The following is an 11,266-nucleotide window of genomic DNA, read 5'->3' as shown; positions in this document are numbered from 1 at the left end:
GGGTGTTGCTGGAATCGCTGGCCATAATGCAATTATGATTCTGAAAAAACAAAACAACATTGATCCTATGCTCCTATGCACAATCCAGCAATATATATAAAAAAAAAAATTTTCATTTAAACCACAAAGAACATTGCACTCCAACTGAACTAACGCTGAGCAAACAACACTGCCACATTGATTAGATTAAAGAAACAATGGCAGACAACCCAATGCCAGAGTAAACAAAAGCCTAAAGATAAGAAAACTAATCTACAACAGACCCAATGTAGTAATCCAAGAGTTTTTTTTTTTAAAAAAAAGTACAGTATGCACGGAGCAACCCAAAAAACACAATAGATTTTTGAAAGGGAAAAATTAACAACACCCAAAAATTAAGGGCAGAAACATTAATAACACACCATACTTTACAATAAAACTGACAGGGCCGGAGACAATAAAAGGGCATACAACGCCATACATCGCAACCAGAAACATACAACGATGTCTTTACACAACCACAGTGCTGAACATAATACACAACTTGCAATAAAAAATTAATAAATGTAATAAAAGGGCTCAGAATCATTCTATACTACCATACTTTACAATAAAACCGACAGGGCCGGAGACTATTAAACACCATCATATAACGCAAGAATAAATAAAACATCACAACTGAACATCACAACTGAATTCAAAAAACACCACCAAACCAAAAAATGGAAAAGAAAAATCTATCCTGGAAAGAACAATAATCAAGGCCGCAGACAATGAAACGCCATCCTATACAACGCCATACATCACAACCAGACTAAAAATACCACAATATCTTTAACCACAGTGCAGAATATAATACACAACTTGCAAAAATAATTTTAAAAAACATGTAGAAAATGCACAGAATCATTCTATACTTGCATCTCTGGACAGCGGAGGGAAAGACAGTCTTGTTGTTGGTCTAGTCTGTTGTGTAGCCTGCAGCAGAAGTGACAAACAATCCAAAGATTTTCTTTATATATGGGGGATGTTTTTCTCACTGTTTGCACTGTCTAGACACTGTCTAGACACTTTTTTGTTTAATTTTATCTAACGACGCATGCGTTGCACAACGCACGCACGACGCACACACGCGACGCAAGTGCGTTGTCAATGGGTTTCAATGGGAAATTGTAACGCATTGACGACGCACGAGCGATGCCACCCAGGTGCGGTGAAACGACGTATGCGTCGTGCGTTTTACCAAAAACGCACGACAACGCAACGCATGCATCCCCAATGATAAAGATAGGGGCGCATGACGCATGCGTTGTCGTGCGTCGACGACGCAGCGTCGCATGACGCTAATGTGAATGTAGCTTTATAAACTGCCAATAAAAAGACATAAATAATTAGAATAGCTTATTGATATGCTAATTTCCTAGTGTGCCACCACTCAGAACTAGGTTTGAGCGACTTTTCCTTTTATAGGATCGGGTCGGGTTTCACGAAACCCGACTTTCTCAAAAGTCGGGTCGAGTTAAATCGGCCGATCCTATAGAAAAGTCGGGGGTCGGCCGAAACACGAAACCCAATGCAGTGCATTGGGTTTCTAATGGTTCCCAGGGTCTGAAGGAGAGGAAACTCTCCTTCAGGCCCTGGGATCCATATTTAAGTGTAAAATAAAGAATTAAAATAAAAAATATTGCTATACTCACCCTCGGACGCGCCCTGGTTGTAAGCGGCAGCCTTCCTTCCTTAGAATCAGCACGTGAAAGACCTTAGATGACGTCGCGGCTTGTGATTGGTCGCGCGACCAATCACAAGCCGCGACGTCATCTAAGGTCTTTCACGCGCTGATTCTAAGGAAGGATTCTTTATTTTACACTTAAATATGGATTCCGATACCGATTTCCGATATTGCAAACATATCGGAACTCGGTATCGGAATTCCGATACCAGATTCAGAAGATCGCCGACCTCATGGCCGACCCCACACAGGGGTCGGGTTTCATGAAACCCGACTTTGCCAAAAGTCGGCGACTTCTGAAAATGGCCGACCCAATTCGCTCAACCCTACTCAGAACCCAGAAAACTGGAAAAGTAGCCACAGTGAAGTTAGAAAGTCGAGCGGGAACCACCATAATCTCTTTTAAAGGTACATACCAGGTGCTACCAATGCGCCAAAGATAACATGTAAGAAGTAAGAGAAGAAAGAAGCTCAAAAAAGGTGCACACAGTTAGTCTTAAATGTGAAAAAATGCTTTATTGAGACCTATTAAAGTGCATTATACCATAAATAGTGGATGCTTTCCTGAAACGGAAAGTACTTGCAAGCAGCATAATACAAAGAATAGCAGGTTTACCCAGAATCCTTTGCAGTAGGCGGAGCTATGCAAATCATCTCTTTCCACCCCTGTCTAATCCACAGCGCTTGGAACCGCCAAGCGTGCAATGCTGCGGATTAGTTTCTAAATTTACACAGCCAACCAATTCCTACCTGTGGGCACGTGTTTCGGGCTTTAGGCCCTCATCAGCACAGGGCTGGAATTGGTTGGCTGTATGGAGTGGGGCTCGGTGAGCAAGCATAGCTCCGCCTACTGCAAAGGATTCTGGGTAAACCTGCTATTCTTTGTATTCTGCTACTTGCAAGTACTTTCCGTTTCAGGAAAGCATCCACTATGTATTTCCTTTAAGTAGAGGGCTTTTCGGTCTCTTTCGTCCCGCTACATTTAGCCCAACTTGGGTCTCTCCCTAAGGTGGCTAGTATGTATGTTATACCATAAAAACATTTAAAAAAGCATGTAAAACATAACCATACTCAATATATCCGAAATATGGAAATATGAAAAATGGCAAGTCCCCCAGGGGGAGAAAATAATCCCTATAATTCACCCAGTGAGTGATCCATCGTATTCTAAAATAATGTTTGAAACATACACATGCTTAACAATTGACTAGCTGTGTCCAAACATTATTTTAGAATACGATGGATCACTCACTGGGTGAATTATAGGGATTATTTTCTCCCCCTGGGGGACTTGCCATTTTTCATATTTCCATATTTCGGATATATTGAGTATGGGTATGTTTTACATGTTTTTTTAAATGTTTTTATGGTATAATGCACTTTAATAGGTCTCAATAAAGCATTTTTTCACATTTAAGACAATAACTATGTGTGCACCTTTATTGCGCTTCTTTCTTCTCTTACTTATTACATGTTGTCTTTGGCGCATTGGTAGCACCCGGTATGTACCTTTTAAAAGAGATTATGGTGGTGCCCGCTCGACTTTCTAACTTCACTGGTGGTAGAATGTCATGGCCACTAATGCACAGGTGCTGTCCAACCAGGAATAATGATGTGACTGGGACCTGTGGTGCTTCCTAGCAAGGCTAATGGGAGTGTGCTGTCTAGCCGCTCACCGGGAGTAATTGGCTCACAGCTGTGACCAGCAAGGCAGCACCACACCCTACTTATACTCGGTGCTGCTAAGTTACCAGGTATTATGGTTTATCCTAGTGGTGGTGCCGTCATTCTGTTCATCCTCATATCTACCTGCCCTTTTTTCCATTTTGTCACTCTAAATCAACCTTTTATTTAATCCCTGGCCTATCGGACGTACCATTTGTAGAAGTTCCTGGTGCCTTTGTTTTTTTTTTCCTAATCCGTTTCTTGTCTCTGGTTTTGCCTTCTATATCGGTCCTTGATAGTGATGAGCGAATATACTCATTACTTGAGATTTCTCGAGCACGCTTGGGGGTCCTCCAAGTACTCTTTATTGCTCGGAGATTTAGTTTTCATCACCGCAGCTGAATGATTTACATCTGTTAGCCAGCATAAGTACATGTGGGGGTTGCCTGGTTTCTAGGGAACCCCCACATGAACTTATGCTGGCTAACAGATGTAAATCATTCAGATGAGGTGATAAAAATTAAATCTCTGTGCACTAAAAAATACTCGGAGGACCCCCGAGCGTGCTCAGGAAATCTCAAGTAACGAGTATATTCGCTCATCACTAGTCCTTGATTGTCTCTTCAGGTAAAGACCCTGTTTAGTTTTGGCTATCAATGCCTCAGGCTCGCTCCTCCGGCCAGCAGCTACGTTGTGGATGCAACAAAGGAGGCCCCGTTGTAAGTCCAGATCCCTGTATAAGGGGTTAAAGGGTGAAGACCGGGGTTCATCTGGAACCTGCTAAACAAAGTGGCTAGTGCAAAGTCTGTCCGAGGTTGCCTTTTTGAGCTGATGGCATTTAACAGACTTGATCGTAAAAATGACCTGAATGGATCAACTGGCTGTGGTCCATTTATATGCAAGGCCTGGTCTACTTGATCTTTCACAAGGGCTTAAATGGCTTCCAGGCATTACAGCCCAAGTCACTACAGATGCTACTTAGATTATTCTTGACACTAAGGCAGAATTCCTGACGTTAGTTTCTTGGAAAAAAAAGACCTAATCATTCATAGTGCACATGCATGCTGTCCCTTTTATTTTTTTTAATTAATCTTGGGCAGAACAATCCATATCCATAGAATATTATTGATCATACACACATCCTGGTAAAATGGATCCATGTCTAATCCGTAAGATTTGGAGCATGTTCTATTCCCATATTGTAGCTTGCCTGCTGCATGGTGAGCGTCAGGCTTGAGACTTCTTCCTACCCCCTGATGCTCCAGAACATCTCGATGGGGACCATCTTTGGTGATCTGTAAGACATCTTTGACCATCTAGCAGAAAGTTAAAGTGACGTAGTACTGAGTTTGGGTATTAAACCATGGACTCTTAGCAGAAAGCCTGGCAAACTAGCTCATTTTTCTGACTTTCTTACCATGTTGAAGACTTATCAGTTTCCTCCTTCATTCATCCATGTCCTCGGCATCCTGTCTGAATAGGCAACTTTATTTGCCGATAGCGATGCAGTCTTGACTCTGAATATTCAACAATCTTCTATACCTACATCTGCTGAGGAGCTCCTGCAGATTTTGGGGGGACTCAAGGGGTCAAATTACTAAAACTGGATCATTGTGGCTACTGTAGAGCATCTGGACATCATAAATGTGCCAGACTTCACATCACTTTTGCCCGGTTTCACCAGACAAATTGCTGCAGGGCAAAGCCCACCTGATTAGTCCTTGAGTGAAGGGAACAACTTTATTAGAGTAATGTGACACCCCAGGGTTCTGGTCGTCGGTGGCATTGCTTTCATCACAGGGAGAGTGATGTCATGCTTGGAAGCGATGAAAGATCTTTTACCAGGTAATCACATACACAACATGTTCATACTCCAGGACAGAAGGGGGAGCTCTGAACCTGGAATAAGGGGAACTTCCCGAATATATTCTGGCAGGAGGGGAAGTGAGTGAGCATTCTGTCAGAGGACACAGTGAGTGTCAGGAAGACTAAAGGGGCCATGTAGTCATGGGTACAACAGCTCCTAGAGAAGGAGAACAGAAGGAAAGGACAGCTTGTGGAAAGTGTGCAGGAGAGAAAAGGCAAAGGAGAGTGACACCAGGGGAGCAGAGCAGTGATTTGGCTACCTCCCTGGCTAGTGCAGATTCCGGTAGACGGAAGAATGAGGCCGTGCTGGACTCTAAGGGGCATAGCTGAAACCGGCAGGACAGCTAAACTTCAAGTCACCTGTCCGCCTTTTACACCCAGGAGGCACAATGACATATGGGGCCCGGGTCATGTTAGACCCTATAAAAAGGCTCGAGTCACTTTCATAAAGGTTTGTGACCTAACCTATTTGGGGGACAGAGGAACTGAGAACCTTATAAGAAGCCATAGGTAGTAAGGAACTACAACGCCAACGCGCTTTGAGGAAGGCTTTCATCTCGACCCTGTAAAGGGGACTCTGGATTTGCTTCCAAGCTGGCCATACCCTGCCAGTGCCTGTTGTCTGGTGCTCTGGACTGCAGTTGCCTGAAGCTTCAGTAAACCAGGTAAAGAGACTGCAAATCTGTGTCCTCCGTTTCTAACCCCACCATTCACCATCTTCACCTATGCATCGGGAGACATCCCCTTAAGTACCGGACCTGGTGCAGGGTACCCCACAGCCCTGGCCGGCGACTTGGTAACATTGCTGGTGGAGGTGCAGGACAGATGCAAGATGCTCCTATGCAGGGATTGCATAAAACAGGCAGTCCCTACATGTGTTATCTAACAGGTGTCACATGCAGCTGTCGGGACTAGAACAAACTTTTTGAACACTCCTAAGGCTGGGTTCTCACTGCATCTGTGGCATCCGTTAGACAGACTACATTACACCCCGGCATAACGCAGTGTAACGCAGTCTGTTAACGCTGCCATTAAGTCCTATGTCGGACGCATTGTTAGCACACGCCTACAATGGGTGTGCGCTAGCGATGTGCCGTCATTGAGTGACACACCCTGGGAAGTGGGCTGCAGCGTTTCTGGGCCCGTCACCCTTAGCTCAGAGCATCTGCTAGCTCTATCTGCGCTAGCGCAATGGAATGTCGGCACGTGCGTTAACAGCAGCCCATTAACGCATGTATTGAACAGGCTGCTGTTAACATGGTCTTAGGCTAGGTTCACATTGTGTTGACGCCTGAGTGCATTAGTGTGTTAGCACGTGCACTCCTCACTAGAGGACTGATGGGTACACTTATATCAGTGATCATTTCATAGTTTACATGGGCAGACCGATCTCCAGAAGTGCAGTGATCTGTATCTCATCCTTTAGTGCCCATATCCTACCATTGTGCTCTGCAGCAAAGCTTACACCAGACTGTTGGGTGAAATGATATTTTGGTCATCATTCTACACCACAAACTTCAGGTCATCGGCACAATTATCAGGAAATGAGCCCTTATGGGAACGCTTGGTCATAATGATTGAGGAGCTGACACAATCTAAATTTCAAGCTTTCCAGCGTCTTATATTTTGACTATCCACAAATTTATTACCAATTTTTATATATTTTTTTAAATCATTGACTTGGGTTTGTCATTGACCACATCAACCATTACCTTAGTAAAGCCAATCAGCCTTCCCAGAGTTAAAAATAACTCTTCTCCTCTTGGTCCTGGGGTGTCCAGCCTCATCTAGTCATCTAGGTTGTCCATTTGTAGTAAAGGGTGCAGGGTGGAATGAAGAGTGAGTGTGCCGTATTCTGCTTAAAAAGCCAGGAGAGAGAATTTCTGGGTGCATAATGTGATGTGGGAGTGCCCAAGTACTGGAAAGTTCAGAGGAATCATGGAGGAACGAAGTGAGATGGATGACTGGACATGTGTGATAAAGGTCCCATAGAGCTAGTATTTGTATTCATCTTGTGTTCCACATAAGAGGGGGGAGAAGGAAAAGGAAGGGGGGTTATTGGATATACCACAAATGTCAAGTCACATGTAAAGATCTTGGTTGAAAGTTTCTTCCTTAATTATCGAACATTGGAAACAATGCAGGCATGGGAAAGTGCCTTTCTCGAGTGAGTTTTTTTTTCACCAAATGCATACAAGGGTGACTTGTATTAACAAGTCAATGTAGGAAGACTCTTCTGACGAGGGTCCCTGACTCTCACCTTTTGGTTTTGAGATGTTTATTGAATATGCCTTCTGTTCTGGAATTTTGTGCGCACATCAGACTCATTTTATGTTCATCAGATACAATCCTGTTGACAAGATTACGGAGATTGTAGGGTTTGTGTAACACACACTTTACCTCAAAAAGATGTCAACATACCATCAGTTACTGAAAGAAAATTATATAATTGTCCAAAAACTGAATGTGATTTTCATGATGCTTATTATTGTGCAAGGATAGGGACACTAGTGTTTGGCTGAAAAGCCAAGGAGTGACTGGGTGTTGCCATGCCGTATCGTGAACATGTAATCTTTAAATCTCTTCCAACAGATGGAATGGGCTTGAAATGGTGGATGGGTGTTAACAAATATATGTTCAAACTGTGCCATATAAATATTCTCATATGGAGGGGCCACGTTTGACCCCATTGCAGTTCCCTTCTTCTGTAAATAAAACGTCTTTATTTATTTTTCTCAAGACCAGAATAATGATGTGAAATGTAGTAGCTTTAAGCATAAATAACTGAATCGCCTCAATGCCCCCTTGGTGATAGATGCTCGTATAAAGGCTGTTTACAGCCAATGTGAGCAATATACTTGGGGTATTTAGAAACACACAAATTGAGCGGACGCCACTGCTGTATAATAAATGAAGGAAGGGTGCTACTAATGCACCAAAAACATGCCTGTACACTTAGAAGAAAGCGGCTCAAGAAGAGTGCACACACAACCCATATAGTAAACATGAATAATGCTTTGAGACAGAAAAAAGTGCAAAAACAAGACAAACATTTAAAAGCATGTGGAAAAGCACCCATACATGCATGATCAATATCCCCTGTATATGAAGACATAAATAGAGGCTCAGAGGGTAAAATACACCCAAAAGCACTTCCAGTGAGTGACAATAACCTTCTGATAAAAGATGTAGAGATGCCCATGTGCAGCTGTCACCGACTCATGTGGCTCTCCCCAACAGCACTCTGCATGTATTGCGATATGGTTCAATGAGCATATATAAAAGCCATCCTATAATTTAGACCAAATGGTAATGTAACGGTTGCTACTAGTGTTATGTACTACACCAATACTGCTGAGACCCGCTGTTAAGGGTACCCCCCACCTGAGTCATATCTGCCAGTGCACTATTCAACACATAGTACAATAAATGAATAAATAGTAATACTCACTGAGAACAGAGCCCGCTGGCTCCCAAGGCGTATCGCTACTCTCGGTAGCTTCATCAGGGGAAGTGAGGAACAATTGATCATGTCTGGTATATACAGTAGTAAGTGCACTTACTTAAAAGCCAATGGTTGCTGGCACTTGTGTGCGGCAAACATTAAGCTGTGGACCTAACTCGCCCCGTCAATCAGATGCACAAGATTCCTCCCAGAGACGAATCCACCCTCTAGTACAGCCCCCTCGCTTAGCCCAGCTAAGACTATTTGGTCGCGGGCTGCGCCTGCGCAGAAGAACCTGCATTGTGCGCCCGCCCCACTCAAGTGGCGCATGCGCTATACGAAAATTACATCTGTTAGAGCACGGCAGCTCCGAGCTGTTAAATATGATAAATGGCGCATGCGCAGGACTCTGAGATGCAGACCTGTTCTGCAATGATATTCAGTTAGCCTCTCAGACAATGCAGTGGCTCCTAACGGCCATCACCACACCCGGCAGCAATGAGCTGCCAAATTAATCAGCGGTATATGCATACTTCTCTATAGAGATATCTTATGCTGCAACGTAGTTAAATTCTCCACTCTGATGGTACACTGGCACCTGGTGGTAACTGCCACCTATATCTTCCAAGCGTCACAAACGCATTACGAAGGTGCAAAAATCCATGTGCGAATGGGTTCAATACTAAACATATCACTATCCTACTTTATTTTATACTCAAACCAAGGCTCTATTGCCTAATTTCAATTTGCACTACTTTGAGATCTATACACATATTAGGTAACATAAGGTGTTATGATCTGGTGGCCTTGGAGCAGCATGAGACGGACTCTGGAGAAGGTGATCCCTGTACTGACCGCAAACCCTGAACCTAGCAGCGCAGCTAAAAGTAGCCGTGGGGGGTACCTAACACTCCCTAGACCCCTCGGCACAGCCTAAGATCTAACTACCCCTAAAGACAGAAACAGGAAACCTATCTTGCCTCAGAGAAAATCCCCAAAGGATAGATAGCCCCCCACAAATATTGACTGTGAGAGGAGAGGGAAATAACATACGCAGATATGAAATCAGATTTTAGCATAGGAGGCCATACTAGCTAAAAAAGAATAGAACAGAGTACTATGCGGTCAGTATAAAAACACTAGAAAAAATCCACCGCAGAAAATACGGATCACCACATCTGACTAAAGACATGGGGGGGTATATCTGCATCTCCAGAGAAATAGCTAGGCTGCAAAAAATCCTTCACAGACTAAGCTGGACAAGATAAAAACATGAAAATGCACAGAACTATAAGGTCCACTGCAGGTGGACAGCAAAAACCAAGCCAGGACTTATCTTTGTAGAAAAACACAGCAAACTGGAAAGACCAGCAGGGAAGTGAATCCTTCAAGAACAATGGACAACTGGTACTGACTAAAGGATCCAGCAAAGCTATATACCCCAGTCAGTTTTGCAATTAGTAGATACACCTGTCCTCTCCTGCAGTCCAGGCACAACTGCATTACCCTCTACAACCACCAGAGGGAGCCCAAAAGCTGAATTCACAACAATAAGGTAACTGGCCACTATATTCCTTGTTTCAAAGCCACATATGCAGCAGCAATCGCTGCTCATATTTTCTATGGGCAAACACCCTCAGTCTAGTGTATGGCCAGGACTCCCAATATATAAACCATACAGGCCTGAGTCTCTATATACAAGCCATGATATCCTAACCCAGAGACTGGGACTAGGTGGAAATAATGCACATCACCAGTGCAACCTGGGAGGAGATCCTGAAGTTTCTCCTATCACAGAGAGCCTGACTGATGCACCACAGAGCATTCAATAAACTGCAGATGCCTAATCAAATAACATTTAACTGCACAACCAAAAGCCCCTTATATTCCATTGCCACAATTACATCTAAGGCAAGAGAAAACCTGTATAGAGTAAATCTTCATTAAGCTGACTCATAAATTCCCTGAGCTGATGCGCCATCCCTCCCCACAAAGAGGACATCATCTATGCATCTCATCCAGCACAGCACATGGTCCGCAGCCTGCACGCCCCCGTCGCAGAAGATGGATCTCTCCTATAGTCCGAGGAAGAGATTAGCGTATGAGGGTGCACAGGCCGAACCCATGGCTGTGCCACGCCTCTGCAGGAAGTATATATCCTTAAAAATGAAGAAATTGTGGGTTAGGACAAAACGCAGCAGCTCGAGAATTAATTCGCACATAGGGCCGCCCAGGTCGGAGGCTCCGAAGAGGTGGACTGCAGCCAGACCATGGTCGTGATCGATGCAAGTGTAAAGTGTCTGAACATCAGCGGTGACAAGGAGAACGCCAGGGTCCACAAGAACGCCCTCAACCCGCATCAGGACGTCCATCGTGTCCTTGACAAATGATGGTAGGGTTTCAACTAATGGTTTTAAGTAATAATCTATGATCCTACATATGGGGTCACAGAGCCCATCTATACCTGACACGATCTGACGTCCCGGAGGATTGACAGCGTCCTTGTGGATTTTTGGCAAAAGATAAAAAGGTTGGTGTTCTTGGGGACCTCACCGTCAATCCCTCCAAGACCTTTTTATTAA

The sequence above is a fragment of the Ranitomeya imitator genome, chromosome 1, assembly GCF_032444005.1.
Source record: "Ranitomeya imitator isolate aRanImi1 chromosome 1, aRanImi1.pri, whole genome shotgun sequence".
Taxonomy (NCBI): Eukaryota; Metazoa; Chordata; class Amphibia; order Anura; family Dendrobatidae; genus Ranitomeya; species Ranitomeya imitator.
Note: the sequence above shows the minus strand (reverse complement) of the source record.